The sequence below is a fragment of the Phodopus roborovskii genome, unplaced genomic scaffold (genome assembly GCF_943737965.1).
Source record: "Phodopus roborovskii unplaced genomic scaffold, PHOROB, whole genome shotgun sequence".
NCBI classification, from domain to species: Eukaryota; Metazoa; Chordata; class Mammalia; order Rodentia; family Cricetidae; genus Phodopus; species Phodopus roborovskii.
In genome coordinates, this window is record NW_026126636.1 from 11,323,342 (window position 1) to 11,347,572 (window position 24,231).

Genomic DNA, 24,231 nt, shown 5'->3' on the forward strand with positions numbered 1-24,231 from the left:
GGGAATGTGGCTATGCACAGGCTAACACTTAGGCCTGCCATATAACTTCTGTCTTCGCAGGTGTAGAGTGGGACCAATGTGTTGGATCCTTACCACAGGCTGCTGCTGCTCCTGATGGACACTCTTGTGGTGATGGAGAGGAGTGAGGCTTCCACAAATAGTTTTGGACTAGGGTTATACATTTCAGTTAGCTACGCTCTGCCCCTGAGGAAGCAGAGGTGCCTACAGTGAACTCAGGCTGGTGTGTTTTGAAAAACGACACATGAAACATAAAGTAGAAGATATACCTGGGTGGTGGTGGCATATACCTTTAATCCCTGCACTGGGGAGGCAGAGCAGATGAATCTCTGAGTTCAAGGCCAGCCTGATCTATAGAGTGAGTTCCAGGACAGCCAGAGATACACAGAGAAACCAAAATGAGAGGGGGAAAAAAAAAGATCAAATGTTAAGAGGAAGCAGGATGATTTTCAGGTTCAGTACAAAGTCAGCCTGACCTACCTATGGAGACTATATGTCAAAAAATAACAGAAATAGCCAAGGTGGTGACGGGATTTTAATCCCAACAGTCCTGAGTTTGAGGCCATCCTGGTGTACATACCAAGCCCCAGAGCCGCTGGGACTATGTAAAGAGACTCTGTCTCAAAACTGAGTTAGTCAATAATAAAATAAACGACTTGCTCGAAACAGGGCACAGCTGTGTACACCCGTGCTATGGGACATTAGGTCTGTGTGAAGAAGTGTCTTTTTCCTTCCTTATCTGCCTAAGGCACCTTTTGGTTGGTTTAATAAAGAGTTGAAGCCCCGATAGTAAGGCAGGAGAAGATAGGCGGGACTTCTGGGCAGAGTAGGAACTCTTGGAAGAATCTGAGGCAGGGGATTCACCGTTGAGGTTCGGAGGAAGTTGGGCATGCGATGTGCTAAGGAAAGGTAATGAGCCATGTGGCAAGAGTATAGATTAATATAAACAGGTTAATTTAGGCTATGGGAGCTAGTGGGAGACAAGCCTAAGCTAAGACCAAGTTTTCATAATTAATAAGAAGTCTCCGTGTCATAATCTATCTGGGAGTTCAAGGCCAGCCTTCATAGTTGGAGATACTCTCTAACCAAAAACCATGGAAAAAAACATTACATGCCACTAATATGACTCACTGAGTATGTTGGTCACGCTGGCCTGTATTCTCTCAGTGGACCAGGCTAGCCCCTATAAACCTCCTGTCTGTACCTCCCAAATGCTGAGCACACGGTCCTGCACGCCCACCTGGCTTACAGTTTCATGTTTGTGTGTGGAAAAGCAACGAAAAAATTACAAGTAGGCTAGGTGTGGTTGTGCAGACCTGGAATTCTAGCACTTGAGAGGTGGAGGCATTAGGACCAGCGGTTCAAGGTCATCCTTGGTTACACAATGAGGGTGAGGCCAACCTGGGGTACACGACACCGTGTCTCAAGAAACCAAAAAGGGGCTGGCAAGATGGCTCGTCAGTTAATCACAATTAACGTTCTCGAGGAGGACCTGGGTTTAGTTCCCAGCACCTACACTGCGCTTCACAGGCACCTGTAACTCCCATTCCAGAAGACCCAGTGCCTTCTTCTGACCTCCATGGGCACCAGGCATACGTGAGGTGCACACACATATTATGCAGGGAAAAACAATCATATATATAAGGAAAATTAAGAGCAATTTTTTTTTTATTAAAAAGGTGGCAGGTGGAAGGAACGTTTCATAGTATTCATGACACCCTAGGTTCAAAAGTCAACATGGCAAAACCAGAAGATAACACCGAAAAGAGGTTTACGATGGTACAGTGCTTGCCTAGCAGGCATGAAGCCTTGGCTTCCATCCCCAGCACCGTAGGAAGGGGTATGGAGGAGCAGCTTTGTAATCCCAGCACCTGGGAGGAAAACGCAAGGGGACCAGAAGTCCAGGGTCATCACTGCTATGGTGGTTTTAATCAGAATGGCCCCGGGGCCTCACCTGTTTGCATGCTTGGGCCCCCGGTTGGTAGAACTGCTTGGGAAGGGTGAGGAGGTGTGGCCTTATTGGAGTGGGTGTGGCCTTGTGGAGGGGTTGTGTCGCTGGTGTTGCTGGGGGTGGACTTAGAGGTTTCCAAAGCCCACATCATTCCCAGTTAGCTCTCTCTGTCTCAAGATGTGAGCTATCAGCTACTGCTTCCCAGCATCCTGCCTACCTGCCTGCTGCCATGCAGGCTCTTGCTGCCGAGCCTGATGACCTGAGATCGATCCTCCCTGGGGACCTGGAGTAATGGAAGGAGAGGATGGACGCCACAAAGTTGTCCTCACACAAAGACTTCCACATGCATGCCCTGCCATGGGTGTGCAACACACACACACACACACACACACACACACACACTGAAATAAATAAATTCAATAAAAAGTAAAAATGTAAAGCAAACAGAAAAAATAAGCAACAACAAAAGTCCCTCATTAGTACAGTGCTGATGTCACGTGTGCAGTGTCCCTGGGTTCCCTCCTTAGCACCATAGCAACGAAGCAGATTGTGTCAAGGCTGCGGCAGCATAGTAGGGGGCAGACAAAAGATGCGGACAAGCACATCACCGAAGGTGCCACTCAAATGGCATACATGAAGATGGGATGGGTTGGGAGAGGAAGGGGAGGCTGTTTCCCACAGCTTGTGTATGAATGTTATCACGAATCCCATTACTTCCAGAGTTGTGATGGTTCATATCTGTAGTTCTGTATGTAACTCGGGAGTCTAACTCTGAGGAGGATTCCTGTGACTTCAAGACCAGTGTGGGCTCCAGAGATCCTGTCTCAAAAAACAAACAGTCAAACAAACAAACAGACAGGCAGAAAGAAAAAAAAAAATGATGAGGTACGTTAGTTCGGTGGTTAAGAGGGCTTGTTGGTTTTCCAGAGGACCAGAGTTTGGTTCCTGGAAACCTGGTGGAGTGTCCCACAGTTGTCTGTAACTCTAGGTTCAAGGGGCTTTCATAGCCTGTTCTGACCTCTGTGGGTACCTGCATTCAGTGCACATGCATGCATTCACACACACACACACACACACACACACACACACACACAATTATTTATTTGTTTGCTTTTTTATTAATTTTTTTTACATTACAATTCCATTCTCCCTCCCTCCTCTCCTCCTGTTCCCCCCACCTCCCATCAGTGTCTCAGAGAGCTTAAGGCCTCCCCTAGGAAGTCTACTAAGTCTGTCCCATCATCTCCTTGAGCCGGACAAGGCACCTCTCCACTCACACACCCCTGTGTCTAGGCTGAGCAAGGGATGTCTCCATTCCACTAAGTCAGTTTGTGCAATTTTTTTTTTTTTAAGGAAGAAAACTGTTTTTTGGCAAAGATCCCATCACCCTGGGCAGATCCCTTCATTTCAGGGGCAGACCCAATATCCTCCACATAAGTCTGTCCATGACCTCTTCAATCCAGCAGCTCTCATGCTGTCAACACCAGTACAACACGGGACACTCTTACACATAACCAAGTTCTGCTTCCTGCTTGAGATGCAGCCCTGGCCCCTCTGGACCACAACCTCCGTATACTGACCCCGAGGAACCACTTCCCATGAGAGTTCCCTCTAGGGATGCTGGTCCCTTGTTAGTCACAGCTGATTCTTCAGCCCCAGCATCAACTGAGCCAGTAAATCAAAAGAATAATTCAATTTCACAGATGAGGGCAGGGTTGAGACAAGGGTCTTTGTTGTTGTTTTGGTTTTTTTCTAAACAGGGTTTCTCTGTGTAGCCCTGGCTGTCTTGGAACTGACTCTGTAGACCAGGCTGGCCTTGAACTCAGAGATTGCTTAACTCTGACTTCTGACTGCTAGGATTCAAGTGTGTATCGCCACCACCTGGCCCCTAATTCCACAGATTTTATTTATTTACTTATTTATTTGCCACTGGGCCATCTCTCTCATCCAGTCCCACACATTCTTAATTCAAATATATCACACACAAATGGCTGTACACGAATGTGCGCACACGCACGCGCGCGTGCACACACACACACACACACACACACACACTCTGCAACCTTATAAGTCAGGAGGTCTTTTCTCCCAGCATTATCTTCCTAGTACCCACAACAGTTCAACAAGCTCTGAGCACTTGGTGGCTTTCCCAGCCCAGGACTTGAAAATCCTCTCCCTTTCTCCTGCAAAACATTCTAAGGAATAAACATCACATGGACAGGTCTATTACCTCAATACCCATCCTCTGATACCTATTTCTATTCTAGTTGGCTTCTGCTGCCATGATTAAAAAACAAAAACCCACCACCACCACCAACAACAACAAAAAAACCCACTGGCTAAAAGCAAGTTGGGGTGGAAAGGCTTAATTTAGCTTACAGGTCACAATCCACTGTTAAAAAGAGGCCAAGAAGGAATCAAGGCTGGACTGGAGACTGAGAAACTGAAACAGAGACCCTTGGAGACACTGGCTTGCTTTCAGATTCCCTGCTCCATTAGCTTTCTCAAACAAGACTAGTCCCTCCCCCCTCTCGCCCATCCCAATCTCTATCCCTACCTCCACTGTGCTTACCCTGAGGGAGCGTTGTGTCTGGGCCCTCCTACACCAATTAGCAAGCAAGATAATGCCCCACAGATGTTGCCTCGGGTCAATCTGATAGGGGTGATTGCTCAATTGAGGTTAACAACCAAGATTAGCCATCACAGACTCACTTGCTGGCCAGCCAATCTAGTCTGTCTACTTGTTGAGTTCCAGACCAGCAAGAGACCTTGCCTCAAAACAAAACAATGTAACAAAACACTTAAAACACTTAAGATTGACTTTTTTCTTTTTCTTTTGGAGACAGTGTTTCTCTAAGTAGCCTCTGGCTATCCTGGGATTCACTCTGTAGACCAGCCTGCGTCTGCTGGATTAAAGGCATTTAAACCACCACAACACCGCTCCGGGTTGACTGCAGTCATTGAGAACACTGCCTGCTCTTCCAGAGAACTCCAGGTTCAATTCCCAGTACCCCTGTGGCTGTTCACAATTGTGTTAACTCCAATTCCAGGGGATCTGATGGACTTTTCTGCTCACCCCTGCTCACCCTCACCCAGCAGGCACGCACATGAACACAGACATACATACCGGCAAAACACCCATACACATAAAATAAAGTGAATAAATGGCCAATATCAAGTGTTTGGGAAATAATATAACAACTGAAATTCTTTATTTCTCCATCCCTCTTCCCTCCCCTCCTCCCCCCAACCCCTTTTCTTGACAGGGTCTCATGTAACCCAGACTGACCAGAACTCAATGTGTAGTCAAGCGTGACTTTGAACTTTTGACCCTCTTCCTGCCTGTACTTTCCAAGTCCCAAGATTACTGGTGTGGTCCACCAGGATTTCAGGCATGCTAGGCAAGCATTCTACCAAATAAATTAGGTTCCCTAACACTAAAATTCTTAAATGACTTTGTAACAGTGTATAGTGGAACAATAATGATAGGGAAAACAGATAGGCTGGATAGATGTTTAGGGAGTCAGATGACCGCCAGCAGGTTCCTGTCCCACGGATGCCTCCAGATGCTCTCTGTCTCCAAAGAGGAAGCAAGAGAGGGCTCTGAGGTTCCCGACCCTGGACCTAGTTCTCCCAGGTCATGACCTCACCTATCCCCAGCCCCAATGGGTGTGGTCTGTGCAACAGGTACGGGCAGGGTGAATATCTCACTACAACAGTGCATTAGTTAGAGCACAGGCCCGTAATCAGGAGTTCAAGGTCATCCTCAGCTCCATAGACAGTGCAAGCCTGTCCTAGCCTTCCTTTCTTATACTTGAAAGGTTTCTGTATACCCCGATATTAAGCTTCTCTGCCGACACAGCAAATTAACAGTCCAGGTTAATGGAGCAAAGCATTCCCAGGTGGTCCCAGGGTTAGAAGAGAAACCAGGAGGTAAATGGGGGTGGAGGGAAGGCACCACCCCTTAAATAGCCTGTAGGCATGGTCTTGAGCACCTCATGGGGAGCATCTCAGGGGTGGGGTCTGGAACGGCAGGAGAGGGACTGGGTGGAGCTTCCCAACATCACCCTTCTTAAAACCTTCAAACAGTGAATGAGGCAAGTGAGAAGGCTCATCTGGTAAAAGTGCTAGCCACACAGGTGCAGGGACCTGAGTTCAATCCCTGAGGTGCCCCTCAACAGGGGAGAAGACAAGAACAGACTCCCAGGTTACCCTGTCCTATCCACCAGCATGGCGTGGCACCCGCCTACACACACATGATGGGGGGATGTCCTTCTGCACATATGCTTCTCCTATTGGCTGATAAGTAAAATACTGTTTGGCCAATAGAGGCCAGAAGACAGGCTGGAGTAGGAGACAAGGAGAATTCTGGGAAAGGTAGGTGGGGAGAAACTTCGAAGAGACACCATGGAGAGACCAGAGACAGGACGCGCCAGGCATTCTCTGGTAAGATAAGGCCATGTAGAAATACATAGATTAGTAATTATGGGTTAATAATTAAGACAGAGCTAGCCAGTAAGAAGCCTGAGCCATCGGCCCACAGTTTTATAATTAATATAATGTCTGTGTGCTTATTTGGGGCTGATGCTTATTTGGGGCTGAAGTATCGGTGGGACCTGGTGGGACAAAAAAACTCCAGCAACACACATGGTTAACTTACTTAATCTGGAAGAAGTCAGTTGGAGCACATACTTTACAAAACCTCCTGGGAAGATGTACAGAACTCACCCTTTGAGCAACAGTTTCATTCATTCTTTCATTCATTTTGTTGTTGTTGTTGAGTTTCTTTCTTTCTTTAAGAAGGGATTTCTCTGTGTAGCCTTGGCTGTCCTGGAACTTGCTATGTAGACCAGGCTGACCTCGAACTCAGGGGTCCTGGCTCTGCCTTTCAAGTGCTGGGATTAAAGGTGGGCAACAGCACCCCCTGGCTCCTTCTCCTCTTCCTCCTCCTTCTTTTTTGTAATAACATTTTACTGGATAGAATGAGCTGACCTGGATTTCTCTCTCTTCTTTCAATGATTTAAAGAGGGCACTGTATCCCCTAGAATTGGAGTTAAGAATGGTTGTGAGTTCTCACGTGAGTGCCAGGGATTGAACTCAGGTTCTCTGCCAAGAGTAAGAAGTCCTCCAAGCCGGGCGTTGTTGGCGCACTCAAATTTACATTACTTAAACTTTATTCCATCTCCCCTCCTCCTCGCTCGCTTTCTGAGGCAGGGCTTCGTTGTTTCCTATGCCGCCTTTGAATAGCCCAGGCTAGACTGTAACTTACTTCACAGATCAATCCATTCTCAATTTTCCTAATCCTCCAGCCTCTCCCTCGTAAGTGCTGGTATTATGCCATGCCCAGGTAATTTTACAAATTTATAGAAATAGGGTTGTGGTGCAACCTTCCATCAAATATCTGGCAGACTGTACACTAGATGTCTTGAGTCGTTCCTGGCGCTCTAGGATTCTGTGGCCACAGACAGCATCTCCCCCACCCCCTTTCTACTTCCTTCCTCGTGATTGGCTGCCTTTCTGGAAGATTTCATCATTTGCTGAATTCTCCCGCAGCTTCCTCGAGATGCAGCTCTCTCTGCTCTGCTGGTAGGCGGCGCTGTAGGATCATCGACTTCGAAATCATGCTCGGCCCTGGTCGCTACCCTCTCTTTAATTCTCGGAAATGGAGACTATGCCTGAACATCGCTAATTTGCCTTAAAACTTTTGTGGTTTTTTTTTTTTTTTCTTTTTTTTTCCTCCCTTGCCTATCCAACTCTGCGATACGCGTCCAGACCTGAAGCCCTGTGTGTAAGGTCCCTAGCACTGCGGTTGATGTGCCCTCCAGTTCTTTGGGCCTACAGGGCCTTGCTTGGGAAATCTTGATAGAGATCCAAGCCGGCAGCTCGCTCTTCTCTCTGTCAGCTAATTGTTTAGTCGGATGTTTGTTTATCCTGGAGTGGAGGGGAGCCCGGTTCGCGGGGGGGGGGAGGCTGCCCCCAGGGAAGCCTGCTTCCTGTCGTTGGCTTACTCAGCTAGCTATGGTTCTCCTTCTTAAGCACTGGGAAGGGTTACAGAGCTGGGAAGGCCCTGCCCAAAGGTACCTTCAAGACCCAACGACAACAAAACACTTCCTGAGCCTCTCCCTTTTGCTTAGACCTATTAGACATTGACGATGATTGCGGGAGCTTTAGGCCTGCTCCTATGCGGTAGGAAATAATTATTAAGAGCTAGGAATGACCCAGGGTGGTCCAGGGGCATTAGGATCCTAAAGGGACCATCTGACCCAGCCTGAGGGGACATCTGAAAGTAGGAGTGAGCAGATAAGGCTTTTTTGACTACCAGGAGATTGAATGCCAACTATCCCTTTCGTTTAGCATTCAATCAATTATTCATTAACATTTATTTGGATTTTTTATATGTAATTTTGGTTGAGCCAGGGTCTCATGGAACCTGTGCTGGTCTGGAACTCACAGTGTAGCCAAAGTTGACCTTGAACTTTTCTGATCCTTCCGCCTGTAGCCTGTACCTCCACAGGGCTGTGATTACAGGTGTGTGTCATCACACTGGGGGGAGTTATGTGATGCTGATGACTGAACCCAGGATATGCTAGGCAGGTGCTCTAGCAGCTGAACTGTGTACCCTTGCCCAGTACAGGACCAGGCCACATCTGTTAGACCACTCTGAGGAAGTGACTTGAATTTGAGACTTGAAGAAAAGGCGCCAAACTCCAAAAAGGACAAAACGCAACTTCAGAGTGAGACACTGTCTCTTCCGTATTTTCCAAGACTGGGAGGGTTTGGAAGGGTGCTTCATTTTGTTGTGTGTGAGTGTGTGATTTGCCTGCATGTGTACCTGTGCATCACACTTGTGCTCGGTGCCAGTGGAGATTAGAAGAGGGCATTTGAGTCCCTGGAACTTATGGTGTGAGTCACCACACTGCTGCTGGCCGTATAACTCAGGTTTCCTGGAAGAGCATCCAATGCTTTCAACTACCCTGCCATTTCTCCAGCCCTGGAAGGGTGTTAGAAAGATAGTGGTGGTGCACACCCTTAATGCCAGCACACGGGAGGCAGAGGCAGGCAGATCTTTGTGAGTTCGAGGCCAGCCTGGTCTACAGAGGACAGCCAGAGCTGCTGTTACACAGAGAAACCCTGTCTCCAAAAAAAAAAAAAAAAAAAAAAAAAAAAAGTTTTGTGTGTTAAAACTTTGTAGTGGTAGTGCATGCACTCATGTGAGAAATAGGATTTGTTTGTTTTCTATCCAATGTAGTTAGCCCAACAAGGGTCAGCATTTCCTGAACTTTCCCCTTTCCCTCGTGGACTAGCCAATTATGTCTAATTGAGAAGTTGAGTTCCCATCAATGGGATAAGACAAAGACACCTCCATCAGGAATAAAAGGCCGAAGCCATGTGTGCTTGAGAACTTGGTTTGGGTTTTGCCACAAGCACACACGTACACAACTTGGAGAAATTTATTTTTAATTGTCTGGGTGGTTTGCTTGCATGTCTCTGTAGTTCCTTGGGAGGCCAGAAGAGGGCATCAGTTTCCCTGGAACTGGAGTTTCGGGCAGTTATGAAGCGCTGCCAATGGTCTTAATCTCTGCTCCATGTTTACACCTCCCTGCAAGCACTGATTTTGCAAAACTAATAATGATAATAATAGTAAACTGTTTCGCTGAGATATTTTTGCTTTGTTCTTGAGTTGTTTTTTTTTTGTGTGTGTGTTTGTGTGTGTGTGTGTGTGTGCAATGTCAACATCATTCTTTTCCAACACACAGGAGGCAGAGGCAGAGGGATGCCACAGATTCAATTCCAGTTTCAGCAACACAGTAAATTCCAGGACAGCCAGGGATACCTCTTGAGAAAATAAACATACGTGTGTGTATGTGTGTGCATTTGTGTGAGTATGTATATGTATGTGTGTGTCTACGTGAGGCCAGGGAGGCTACAGCCTCGGGGGTTCATCTGGAGCTGCCTGATGTGGGGTACTGGGAACTGAACTTGAGTCCAACTGCAAGCGCGGAACCGCTCCTAACTGCTGATCTCTCCAGCCACACCACCGGGACCCGCCCTCCTAACAAACTTAAATGAGAGGTTTCATTTGCCTCATTGCCCAGATTCTAAAATTTGAGCACAAGTAATTTTATTTAGCAGTGCTTACTGAGTACTTAGTATGTGGAAGTCTTTCCCCTACACCTTTAGAGACACGGTAGTCCTCCCCTAACTCCCATGTTCCGGTTATCCATGGCCAAGAGGGAGATGGACGTACCTGTCTTGACTCCCATGAGATCACATTCACATTGCTCTCATTACAGCATAACGTTTTATTAGTGTGGTTAATCCCTTGCTAAGAGTAATTCATCAACTATTACAGCTGTATAAGGGGAAATCACACATTTTACAGGGTTCTAGTGGCTTGAGGACCCTCCCCCCAACCCCGGGAGCCACGGCCATAGAGACTATTACACCTCATCTGATTCTCCCAGCGACTCTGAGTAGGATAGTATTATAACACTCTACGGATGAAGACTTGGGAAGAAGTGCATTGTCGAATCGGAAACATGTGCTTCCTTCATGCATTACACACACACACACACACACACACACACACACACACACACACACACAGACTTCAGGCGCCGGGAAACCCTGTCTTTCACAATCCATCCTTCCGGAGGGCTCCCAGAGGAGTAGAGGTTAGAGGGGAGCCCTCTCGCATCAGCATTTCCCCTGAAAGCACCCAAAGTGACATGTGGCTTGCTGTCATTTGCCCGACGCCGCACCGCGGGGCCTGTCCTGTCCTCTCTCTGCCCGGGAGCAAGCACCGGGTGCAAGGACCGGGAAACGTGTACCCACAACGCGCCAGGCCCACAGCTTTTTCTCCAAGCGCCCGGGGAAGAGCACGTGCCCCCTGTCCCCGCCCCCTCTTCCGGGCCGTCCAACCGCGAGGCTCGGATTGGGCCGCGGAGGACCACGCCCCCTCGCCCCCGCCCAATCTGCTCCCTCCTTCGCAGCCCCGCCCCGCCCCCGCACGCTACGTGCCCCCCTCTCCCCTCCGCGCCCCCCAACCACCGCCTCCGTTATCCCGAGGCCGCGGCCGGACGGGGCGAGCCCACCTCCTCCCGCCTCCCATTGGCTGCTGAGGTCCCGCGCGAGCGGGATGGAGCGCTGGGCCCCCGCCCTGAGGAGCCGGGCCGTGCCTGCCGGAGCCGGCTTTCTCCAGCCGCCGGCGCGGGGCGGGGCGGGGCGGGGCGGGGCGGGGCGCGCCCCTCCCTCCCTCCGGTGCAGCCGCCTCTGCGCACGCGCACGGGCCCCTCCACCTCCCCCCTCCAGCCCCCCCAGCCCCGAGCCGGTTGGCGGGTGTCGCCGCGCTGCGAATGTCGCGCCCGCAGCAGCTGGGCTAGCGGCGCTGGTCCCCATCGCCATCCCCGCGCAGGCGCGCACGCGCACTCAGCGCCCTTCGAGGCCCGCGCGTGCTCGTGTCCCCGCCGTCCCCTCCCTCCCTCCCGACGCCGAGAGTGGCGCCCCGGCCGCGCGCGCGCGCACGAGCGAGAGGAGCGTGCGTGTGCGTGCGCGTGCGCGTGCGGGGGGAGGGGAGGGGGTCTTCGGGGCGCGCGCGGCCGCAGGGAGGAGGAGGAGGAGGAGGCGCCGCCGCCATCGCGCGGGAGGGAGGGAGCGAGCGAGCGAGCCAGGCTGGTCCGCCCTCCCCCAGGTCCGCCCCTCCCCCGTCCCCTCCCCGCCCCCCGCCCCGAGGGAGAGCCGCGGCGCGGCGGGAGGAGGCGGAGGCGGAGGCGGAGGAGGGAGCCCGCGAGGGAGGGTCCGCCCGGCCCCCGCCGCCGCCGCAGCCGCCGCCGCCGCCGCAGGAGCGAGTCGCCCGGGGAACATGGCGCCGGGCCCGCCGCCGCTGCGACCGCGATCGCCGAGGCCGGGGCCGCGCTGAGGGCGCCCCCGAGGCTGGTGAGTGCCGCCCGCGGAGCTGGCGGAGGGGAGCGTGGAGACGGGCGAGGCGCCGGGCGCCGCCCCGCTGCGGGATCCGAGGGTGGGGGGAGGCGGGCACCGCGGGGCCCGGAGCCCGCGAACAATGGAGGAGCCGGAGGGGGAGGGGAGGCGCCCCCCCCGGCGCCCCCGCCGTCCCCGCGTCCCAGCCGCTGCATGCCCGGGCCCGGCCCGCGCGGCCCGCCTTGCCCTTGCCGATCGCCGCTGTCCCCGCAGCCCCGCAGTCCCGGCGTCTGCCTCCACACGCCCCATCACGACCCGAGCGGGGATCCCGGCGTCTCGCAGCCTCCACTCGAGATATCCGACTCCCGATTCGGAGCCTCCTCCTTCCCCACTTCCTCCTCCCTCCCCTCCCGCCAGCCCCCCTCCCCTCCCTTCCCCTCCCCCGGAGTCGGTTGTGCTCCTGGGACGACCTGCCTCCTCACTGACCCCTCTGCATCCCTTCTGGTGCCCACTTTGGACATCCTTGGCCCTCCTACCCGACCTGTTTTCTGTTAGCATCACTTTTGGGGTGAGGTCACCGTCTTCCTTCTTTGGCCTATCTGCTGTTGTTATTCCTGACTTAGAACCTCTTGCATCCCCAGGCAGGAGCTGTCCCTTTAGGACCTGCGGTTCCAGCTCCGTGGAGATCCATACTAGACCTCTCTTGGTGGAGGCACTGTTCCCCTCCCGTTCTCTGCTCTGGATCTTTCTCCTCCCACTTGGGCCCAACTGCCCCACATATCTGCCCCGGCCATAGCACGGAACCTGCTGCTGCACCGTCCCTGGGATGCCCCTAGGCTTCTATTCCAACCGTTTTCGGATTCAGATACCCTGTGCTTCCTTGCCTCCTTCCCAGTGCTTGCCCGGGTTTGCCATTCAGACCCTACCTTTCTTTCCAGACCCTCCTGCCTGCCAACTCTGCCCCTCGCCCGAGCTCTGATCTTGCATGCACTCCCCTGCAGTGCCTGGCATCCCGTCTCCCCCCCCCCCCCATTCTGCCCCTGGGGTGTCTCATTTCTGCCATTCCCTTCAGCAGACCTCTGCCCTAACCCTAACTCCATCCTCCTCTATTTTCCTTGCGTTTCCCATCTTCTGGGCTTTATCTCAATGCTCCTCTGCTCTGCTCCATTCATTTGTCGCCCTCCCCCTTGGCCTGTCTCGGTAAGTTACTCTCCACCCAGGACTTGCTACCTGTGCATGGCGTGCCTCAGTGCGGGTGACTCTGACCCTTCGCACTTTTGCTATTCTGCATTTCTGCTTACCCTTTCCCACTGGCTTTCTCTTTAGTAGGTGCCCCCTCCCCCCTCCCCGCAGCTCCCTTTTGGGAGCTGTCCATTTTCCTGCGTGTTTTTGACCCATTTTTACTCTCACTATTGCTGTCCCTGTCAAAGTGATCATCTTTAACACTGATCTCCTTTGGTCCGTGTCAATTCTAAGCCCGCCTCCCCCCATTCATCCCTTCCTGGCTCTTCTTTCACCACCCCTATTTTGCTCTGCCTCTTAAAACGTCCTCCCTGAGCCCTCATTTCCTTAGTTATAACCTGAAGGCATCTTCTTAATCATTCCTTTCTTACTCTTTCTGTTTCCCTCTTCCAAGTTCTTGAATAGATGCTCATTTTCTCCTGATGCCCTTTCTGTTCTTTTCCTCTTTGGCGTCTGGCCTTCCTCCCTGTGGCTTTCTGCCTTTTTCCTCATACCCTTTCAGACTCCCTTTCTAATATCACACCTGCTTCTTGGGGCTCCTTACCCATTGCCAACAGGTTCCCCATTGAGGATATCCCCCTTTAGGTCTGTCTTTACCTGTTATGCGTGTCTCAGCATTTGCCAAGATAGGCTGGGGCCAGGTTCTCCAGGCACTGATCCAGAGAATTACAGATTCTCTGTGGAGCCCTGAGTGCTCTGAATTTTTGTTCCCAAAGTTCTCCTGAGATCTGCAGAGGTAGGCGTAGCGTAGATAGGGTTGCAGTGCTTTGCAGTTTGGGAGCGTCTCCCAGTTTCTCTGATTTGTACCATGGTTAGTGATGGTGGGTAGACCATTGCCCCGTGTTTCCTTCTGAGCCCTTTGCTTCCTCTCGGCCTCACAGCTTTGTGTCCTTGGAAAAGGGGACTGCAGTTGCTCGTGGCTTATTCTTGTCTCTTCCCTCCTTGCTTCTTGAGCAGTTGTACCCCTTTCCACCTCCACACCAGCACCCCAGGGAGTGTTCAGGAGTGTGCTTCCTTTTCTAGCTGAGAAGTCATACTCTTATTTTACTCCCGGCCCGGGAAATGCCAGTTCTCAAGCTCTGCAGGTCCCAGGGGTTGTGGCCACACTTGGTGTTTACTTCTCTGGCCTTCAGAAGCAGCCTTCTTGCCTTTCCTCCTGGCCTCTGGTTAATGCTGTGACCTTGAGGGTGGGGCTAGACCCACTGGGCTTCTTCACCTCTGCCCCCTGGAAGGCTCCAGCTTCCTGGTCTTCAAAGGTGAGGGCCTGGGTATGGAAAGGACTTTGTGGTTGTTGTTGAAAGAAAGTGCCAAGTGTCACTCAGCTTTCTGCCCTCTGGTATTGCTGGCACTCCCTGTCAACAGGGACCCAATACTTCTGGGCAACAGGGACCCAATACTTCTGGGCAGGTCGCTTCTGGGTTACTGGGCTCTTGAGGAACCAGAAGCCGGGAACCAGTGGTTGAGTTCTGACATTCCCCAATCGTTATGAGGGACCTGGTTGGGTAGAATTGGAGAGGGCTGCCAAGAACTAACTTAACTGGTTGATATGAGTGGATTTGGGATTGATGTCTATGAGCTGTGTCTTTCCAACCTGTGTTCCTTAAGTTCCTCAATGATTTTGTGGTGGGTTTTAGAAGATTTATTCAGAGGTAGGTGTCTTTTACAAAAGAACCATTTGAACACATTCTTCTTTAACTTGGGAGGGAGAACCTTTGGGGATGATGTAGGGTTATTCATTTTATTTCTTAAGTAAATCTAAATCAAAAGCTTGTTTTTTGGGGGTTTTGTTTTTATTTGTGTTTTTTTTTTTTCTCTCTGTGGCCTAGGGCAGTTGCATATTAAAACAGCTATCCAGCTGTGAAGGCACATTTACTGGAAGGACTTTCTTTTTTAACTGAGCTATGATCAGACTGTTTATTTCAGCACCTGCTTAGAAATAGTTCTGTGTGAACACATTTGTAATAAAAACCTTCACTGTCGTCTACAGAATTAGACCATTGACTCATCCAATGTTGGGGCATTTGTGTACACGAACATGGAGGGGTCTGCACAATAGACCTGTGTTACTCTTCTTTTTAGGACTGTAGGTTTCCTGGGCTTGGGTCTTTTTCCCCCCTCGGCTGTGAACTGTGCTTGGAAGTCAGTGTCATGAACATTGCTGTGCTTGTTCTGCCCTGGCCGAGCTACAGGACTTTAAACGCTGACGAGGAGAGTGTGGAGACTGTGGTGCTGTGTAGCGCTTTGGTCTGTTCCCAGTGGCGCGTCTTTGGCCTCGTATCATGATTAATCTCCTGAATTTATTTCAGAGTCTGTGTCCCCATGTCAGGGCAGACACTTAGCTGTCTTGCTATTTCTCTCCTAATTTGTAGATGGCACCTAATTAAGAATAGGAACAAGTGCGTGTGAGAAGCACCACTCCAGTGTTTCCAGAGTTTTCCTAACACTGTAGCCTAAAGAGTTGTGCATGCTCAAAGCTGGAGTTCACGCTATAGGAAGAGGAGAGGCGGAAAGAACAAAGAGCTGGTTTTCCTCCTAAACTGGGAGAGGGAACCGATGTCCCAGAGACTGTCAGATGTCTCTCATCCTAGTGGAGACTCCAATCCCGGAATTGATATTTGCTTTCGTGATGGAAATGGGTGCTACAGAAACGTGAGGTGGTAGCCTTGGCCTTCTGGAACAGCTCATGTGCCAATCGGGGTGGAGTGTGAAGCAAGAGATGGCAGCGGACGACTTTTTTTCCCCTGTACTAGCATGTCTTCAAGGGCCCTTAGCTTTATTCCTCACATTAACCCTGTCTGGATTTTCAGAACAAGCCTCTCTTTGCCCCTCCTCCCTCTTTAAAACTAACCTTTCTTTGTGTTCATGCCTCCTCTTCCTTGCCCATCATCTCCTTTTTTAATTTGCCTGATGATGCCTCAGGACATACAACAAGTCAGAAACTACCATTCCTCTTCATGCCAGACAGATGGATGCAGGTGTCTGGCTCCAGTGGTGACTTTTGGAAAAGGACGTCTGGGAAGGGTGCAGGCTGCATTTAATAGAATCTAGCCTCATGGCGGGGCGGGTGGTCAGTCTTCCAGAGGTGACAGAACTATCAGGTCATCGCAGCTGGAGCTGGGCAATGTAGTCTAGATCGCGTTTCCACCCTTGGCCTGAGGCAGTCTCCTGAAAGGTGTTGGACCTCTTGCAATCCTCCTTGTAATCTTGGACCGCTGTCGTTAGCCACCTGGCAATCTAAACAGTGTGTTTTGTTCATGTTTTTTTTTTTCCCTCCCTCTCTATCTGGGTATGTAGTTAACAGTGACAATAGCTTTCCTTTTGCATGTCTGAAATTCTGAATTTGCAGATATGCACTACCACATCTGGTGTAACTTACCCAGTCTGTGTGACATTTGATCAATCATTTACTTCACTTATTTATATTTTCTATCTTTCGTGAACCCCGAGATTGTTTGCCTGTAGAAGGAAGATGAGCAGCAGAAATGCCATGTTGGGTCCTGGAGTTGGGTGGAACCTAGCTAGTGTGAAATGAGTGCCCCATTTGCAGGTGGGGGAATGGAAAGCTTGCCTGGGGTGGAGATACAGGCTTCTGCCCTGTTAGAAGAGCATCGGGTGCACGAGCAGGAGGCCTGCCTTCTGCCTAGGCCTCGTCCTAATTAGTTAGGACTGGGGACAGCTTGCTTCTCCACTGGGCTGGACACCACAGTCTGGTCTGCAGCCCAGCCCTGACTAGACTGCATTCAGCAGAACGTGCTTCAGAAGAGCGGGGCCGGGACTTGGGTCCTCTCTTGCCCTTGTCATGTCCTAAAACAGGATCGAGATGGGGCTTTTCTTGGGCTTGGAGGAGAATGAACAGGCTTACCCTTGTGGATACTTTTTTTCAGTAGAAAATAAACACTGCTACTTTCTCAGCCATTCACATGGAAATTAGTTTATAACGTGAGGTGGGGGTTGGGTTCTCCAGATTGTGTTAGCTACATAACTCAGCTTACACCTCTTTTATAAAATGGTAGGGAATTTCTCAAGCTGAGTCATTGTTGACCTAGACTCTCAAATAGCAATGGTCTGAATAGTACTTGAATTGCTGGTATTAAGAAATGCAAACAAATCATTGGTGTTCATCTTCCCTAAAGTTTATTTCTATTTAACTTTTGGTACAGTATTTTATCAGAATTTATCTATAAAGGATTCTTGGAAATAAATGGGCAGCTGTCAGTCTGACTTTCATTTATGGGCATCTCTGCTATGAGGAGCTTAGTGGAGAACCGGGCACTTTCGGCTCTGGAGCATCATTAGATGTAGTATTTGTTCTTGCTGGAAATAGCCAACCAGCCTGTATCCTCACCTTCCCTTATGAAAGAGTGCTGCTGGGTTATGGGCTCCACAGCAGTTGTGGTTTGTGTATGTTGTAGTGCTTTTATTAACCTTTGTTCCCCTCAGGCCTTCTCCTGACTTGGATTATGCCCTCTTTCTGGTCATTGTAGTGGGCTGGTGATTGAAATTGAGCCATTGAGAGAAAGCTTCCCATGGTGTAAAACATGTTGACAAAGCCAAGTACAGTAGTGTACACTCCAATCCCAGTGCTTGGGAGGTAGAGGGAGGAGGATCAGATGTTCAAGGCAAGCCTGGGATGCATGGGACCCAAAAAAGTCAAACCGACTAGGAAAAATGTTGAGAAAACTCCCATCCTGACCCTTGGCTTACTAGCTATATGATTTGGGCAGATTGTGTTTCCTTGTAGAAAGAAGGGATTCTGTCAGTGGCTCCTACTCTGCATTTTTGTTTAGCCAGCTAGCAAACATTGGGAAGTTTGAGCATTTTATTTCTGTTCCAGACTCAAATCCAGGTATCACAAAATTAGGTAAAATTAAGTTAGTCTAACAGAAGGAAGCTACAAATGTTTGGTCAAGTATTGACTGGTTAACTCTGTATTTCCTTCCCTCCTTCCTTTCTTCCTTCCTTTTCCATTCCCTCCCTCTCTTCCTCTCTCCCTCTCCTTCCTTTTTGATTTCTGGAGACAGAGTTTCTCTGTGTAACCCTGGCTGACCTGGAACTCACTGTGTAGACCAGGCGGGTCTTGAACTCAGAGTTCTACCTGTCCTTGCCTCCCAAGTGCTGGGATTAAAGGTGTGCGTCACCACCTTGCGCTCCCCTCTGTGTCTTCTTTGAGCTCTGTATAAGGAGACAGGAAGCGAGTCTTTTGGTTCTGGGCATGCGCTCCACCTCTGCCTTAAAGCCAAGACTTTCTTTTGAAAGCATTTTTTAAGCAACTAGAAATGTGTAGATAGAATTCTGCCATACTTTGTCAGTTTACAATTAAAAATAAAAACTAGGAGGAGGTTGTATAGCTCAGTGGCAGTCTATTGGCCTGGCATGCATGCAAGCTCCTGGGTGCCATTTCTAGCACTGCAGTCAACCAATGTAAAAACATTAAAAGGACATAGAAATGCAGATGTGTTGATAGGAAAACTCTGCTCCTTATTTTCTGTTTGCTTCATTGCTGACTATAATGATCACATTTGCTCATTTGTTTGGGTGTGAATGTGCATGATATATATATATATATATATATATATATATAGAGAGAGAGAGAGAGAGAGAGAGAGAGAGAGAGAGAGGGGAGAACTTACGAGAGTCAGTCTCTCCACCGTGTGGGTACTGGGGATTGAACTCAGGCAAACTCAGGTTGTCATTTGATGGCTAGTACCTTCACCAACTGGGCCATTTTGCTAGCCCAGCTCACTATAATTATTTAGTAACTTTTGAGTTGGCAGTTGGAAAACAATGTTGGCTGAGAGTATATTAGGCAGCTGTAGCTAATGCATAGCCTTCCCAAGTGCAGAAGATTTAAGAATACATTCTTTCGGAGGACCTGGCTTTATTATTAGCGATGGCACATACGCATCTGTAACTCAAGTTCCAGGAGTCTGACGCCCTCTTCTGGCCTCCATGGGCATCAGACACACATGGTGCACAAACATACATGCAGGCAAAACTCCTATATACATAAAATGGAAAATAAGAAAAAAAAAATACATGTGCAATTGCATTGAACCTTTTCCTAGCTGTGTTTAAATGAAAGGTCAAAATCATGGATTTATCTCTTGCAGCCTGTATTAGGGATGAGACAAAAGAGAAATGATCACTGTTAATTGCCACAGGTAATTAAAAAGGGCTCTTTGTTTAGTAACAAATTGATTGTGTACAAATGAAAGTCAGTGCTGCATTAAAACAAGATTATTGGAGTTTTGAAATCTGTGTCTTCAGCAGGATGACTCACAGGAAGAGGACCACCTGGGGTGGGTGTGGGTCCTGATGCTGGAGAGCAACTGGTTCCTCCACTCTCAGAAATGCTTGTTAAGGCAGCAGAGACAGCTGGGTACTCTGATGTGGGTGATCACCTTTTCACGGGCTTGAAATCCTGATGTGTCTTTTTAATGTTGCTGGACTCTAAGAAATGTCTCCCTCTGATTGGTCAGGAGGCAGGTTTGTGACTGCTACAGGAGTGGGCCCCAGCCATTGGCATATGTGCCGGGAATGTTGAGAAAGAATGCTTACTCTCTTGTGCACAGATCTTTGTAAGTTAATTTATTATTGGGGTAGGGGTTTGAGATAGGATCTCACGTTGTGTCCCAGATTAGACTGAAACTGATAACAATCTCTCTCTTCACCTCCCAGGTGCTGGGATTACAGTGGTTTGTAGCATACAATCAGTATACTTCACTTTCCTTTTTTAATTACTCAGGGAAGGGGATTTCTCTCTCTCTCTCTCTCTCTCTCTCTCTCTCTCTCTCTGACACACACACACACACACCTGTTTGATTTAATTAAATATTTTTGAGGCAAGGCTTTCACTGTATAGCTCTGGCTTGTTTTCTGCCCTCCTAAATTCTGAGGTTGCGAGCATGCACCTCCACAATGAACTATTTTCTGTATCAGTATAGGCTAAGAGACAGATAAGCAAACCAAGATCCTGTATGAACACATTGTGTATAGTAGTATTTATAAATTTAAAACAAGAAAATTAACTTTAGGGAAAATATTACTTAAGGAAAAGTCTGAAGTCATTTTAAAAGTATGTTTTTGAAGAATACTTGACATGGGAAAGTACACACAAAATTAAATGTTGGGGGGAATGGAGAACAAGATGTAGAACTATACCAGGATGAGTCTATTTAAAACATATGGGAAAGAGTAGAAGGAAAACATACTGAAGTGCTATTTGAGATATCTTTGCTGTAGAATTTGGTGGGAGGAACCACTGTTGTGGGTGTGTATAGACGTGTGGGTGTGTAATCCATGGGACTAGGTTCAGTATAGGTCAATATAGTTTTATTTAGGGAGAAGTCACTTACATAAGAAACAGCTGACCACCACGAGTTCCCAAACCAGGGATCCACCCAGGTTGCCCTCTGTGACTTGACCAGAGCCCAAGCTGGGGTCGGGACCCCAGACCTAGTGCTACCCTCCACCAGGTCCGCACCTGACCGTATGGGCGTGGTCAATGCTACAGGTGGGGGTGGAGGGTGTATATCTCACTACAGGTGTGTGTGTGTATGTTAAATATGTATTTTATGTGGAGTGTTTTGCCTACATATGTCTGTGCACCGCATGCATGCATGCATGATCCCTAAGAAGGTCAAGAGGGCACTGGATCTGGAATTGGAGTTGTAGATGGTTGTGACCCGACATGCTGGGAACTGAACCTGGGTCATCAAGAAGAGCACCATATTTGCTTAGCCACTGGGCTGTCTCACCAGTCCTGTGGGTTGGTTTGTTTGCTTTGAGACAGGATTTCTCTGTGTAACAAACAGTACTAGCTGTCCTGGAACTCATTCTGTAGACGAGGCTGGCCTGAAACTCACAGAGATCCACCTGTCTCTGCCTCTTGAGTACTAGAATTAAAGGCGTGTATCATCGTGTACAGCTGCCCTGTGTTTTTTAAAGACAGGGCCTCACTATGACCTGTCTAGCCTGGAACTTGGTGTGAAGATAAGACTGGTCTCACGGAGGTCTGTCTGCCCAGCTGATTTTACTGTGTTTTAAGTGTACTTATTTAATGTATAAAATTGTTTCGTCTGTATATGTCTGTGTACCCCATGTCTGCCTGGGGCCCTCAGAGGCCAGAAGAGGTGGTTGGAGATGGTTGTAAGCTACTGTGTGTGTGCTGGGAATTGAAACTATCCTCTCTCCAGCTCCCTTTACTATACTCTTAAAAAATATTTTAACATTGGCAGATGGGGGTAGGGCAGTGCTGTGCCTGCCACTATGCATGGTTTTCTGAGACAGGCTTTCTCTGTGCAGCCCTGGCTGTCCTAGAACTCACTCTGTAGATCCAGGCTGGACTTGAACTCGGAGATCCTCCTGCCTCTGCCTGCTGAGTGCTGCAGTTAGAGGCTGCACCACCATGTCCAGCTATTGTTTTTCATTCTTGGTTTAAGGGGAAAAAAGTTAACAGTGTTGGTTGTATTACGTATTTTTCTATATAAACATGAAGGAAAAATTGTGCTGAAAAACAAGAAATTAAGAATGGTAAGATCTTAAGGACTCTAGTACATCCGGGGCAGTCACTTTCTCATAATCACACTAATTATTAACAGCAGCCGCTGCTTACTTTGTACCAGAGGCTGCCGAGAACTCCTTCCTTTCCTCACAATCGCGCTCCCAAGTGGGGAGTATTTAAAGCTTCTAGATTGGGAACTGAGGCACGTGAGTGAGGGACTGGTCTAAGGCTACCTGGCCAGCCATCCTGTGTGAAAGCTCTGGTCTGCCTTGGCTTTCCAGAATGCCCTGCACAAAAGTGGTCTCCTCCAGAGGAGGGATCATCAGTTTGGTGGCTGGCAGTTGCAGCGTAATTCTGCTCAAGTTTCTTAGCCCCAAGTGTTTTTGGTTTGGAGAAAGAGTCTGGTTAGAGTCAGGGATAGCCGTGAAGTTAGTTGATCTTTTTCACGTTTGGGGCTTTGGTGGCAATGTTTTCACTGGGTAGACAGGAGTCCTGTTCCATTAGATGGCCCAGGCTCACTTTGAACTGGAGATCATCCTACCTCAGCCTCCCAAAGTGCTGGGAGTACAGGAACAGGTAGGTCATCTGACCTGTCACCTGAACACATCTGATCTATGTCTTCTCATCTATGGGCCAGAAATGTTTTTAAAGAGCTAAGTAGTTTAAAGAAATAACACAGAAGCCCACAGGATGGTGGAAGCAGAGAGATCTTGAGTTCAGAGCCACCCTCAGCAAGATAGGGAGTTCAGGCTAGCCTTAGCTACAGATCCTGCCTCAAACAAACAAAAAGGGTTTACAGTTTGACTTACTATCTAATCATTTAATCCCATCTATCAAACAATTTACATGGTTACAAGCTGCTGAACAGAAAAAGGGAGCAGGCTAGTTCTCTGTAGCTCCTCCTCTATAGAAGAACAGAAGTGTTGTTTATTTTCCCTCCCCATTGGGCCACTGTTTGGGTGATGATGGGAAGTTGTGGGTGCCAGTTACGTAAACTGAGTGTGTGAGTGTGTATGTGTGTGAGTGTGAGTGTGTGTGAGTGAGTGTGAGTGTGTGTGTGAGAGTGCCCAAATAAGTAGGCCACTTAGGAAACAAAGGCTGCTCTTCCCTTACAGGTAGCACAAGGAGCATACTGTTTCTGTACCAGAAAGTGCAGATTTTAGAAGGCCAGTGGCCTGATTCTTTCTTCCTGATCTTATCTAAAAGAACTAAGTGTGACTAAACATTTCAACGCAGGAATGCATTAACTGGGTTTAAGTCAGATTTCATCTGATGAAAAAAAATTTAGGAAACAGATCCGGGTTCATGTTTCTCTTGAATATGGAATACTTTGGTCAGGTGTGTAGCTGAGTGATAGAGCACTAGTCTGTACACAAATCTAACCTCCATCCCTACCACCACAGGGAAGAAAGAATAAATAATTCAGAAATTATGTTTAACCCATAGGCTTTTGTTGTATCTATTTAACGGAACACCCACACCCACGTGCATGGAATGGAACCCATTTTTACTGGCTACTATTTTTGCTCATGGGGGCTATTTCCAGAAAACCTGACGGCAATTGCAGTGAGAGGGAGTGTATAACCATGATATTGGAAGTTTGAAGCTGGACTTGGAGACATATCTGTAATTCCAGCACTAAATAGGCTGAGGGTCTTGAGTTGAGGCTAGCCTGGGCTACATAGCTAGTTTATGTTTTAAATTAAAAAAAAAAATCAAGCGTGGGTGTGGTATTACATACCTTTTCTCCCAGCACTGGCAGAGACAGACTACTAGGAAATGAGATTCTATTTCAAGATGTAAAATAAAGCAAGGTGGTTAATCCTAACACTCTGGAGGCAGAGGCAGGCAGATCTCTCTGAGTTCAAGGCCAGCCTGGTCTACAAAGAGTTCCAGGACAGCCAGAGCTGTGACACAAAGAAACCTTGTCTTGAAAAACCAAAAATAAAAAAAAATAAACAAGCAGAACAAATAAGAAAAGACTTTGGGCAACTCGTGGGATTATTTTTTTTTGGGGGGGTTGTTATTCCTCTTGTTTTAGTCCCAAGACCATACCTTCAGCCTTACTATTTTTACTTCTAGAGTAGGGACCTGACAGGTAATCTGAGTTTAGTGTTTGCTGAATAAAAAATGTGAATTCTGGGCATGATGGTGTTCATCTATAATCCAACACGTGGCAGAAGGGTTGCAGTGTGAGATCAGCCTGATCTGCATGAGATCCTATCTCCAGAAAAGGTGGGGAAAGCAGTCTGGAGATTTAGCTCTTAGTAGAATGTTGGCCTAACATACACAAAACCCTGGATCCCACTGCCTAAAAATCAGGCATTTGAGTTTGAGGCCTGCCTGGGCTACAAGCTACCCTGGCATTATTTTTGCATCCCCTCTCCCAAAAGGTAAAGCTTTTAGGAAAGGAGGCAGTCTTGAGTGCCTTGGTCCTGAGAGCATGGGATTCGGAGAAGAACCTTTCCTCTGCTGTTTTCGTTTGCTTTTTTACCAACATTGCGATGTAGGGCTGGCTATTTTTTACTGTGATTTGTCTGTAAAATGGGCTTAGTACTGACTCTGCTTGCTTATTAGTCTTTTATCACCGTGGGCTAAA

General features: G+C 48.6%; 1 protein-coding gene across 1 annotated transcript in view; it reads right to left on the minus strand.

Moving 5' to 3' along the window:
- Positions 1 to 16,282: 16,282 nt before the first annotated feature.
- The window catches only part of Bbc3 (BCL2 binding component 3), a 256,886-nt gene continuing 248,937 nt past the window's right edge, over positions 16,283 to 24,231 (minus strand). Inside the window, exon 5 of the transcript XR_007835929.1 lies at positions 16,283 to 16,294. The gene's annotated coding sequence lies outside the window, so the exon portion shown is untranslated. The remainder of the gene's footprint in view (positions 16,295 to 24,231) is intronic.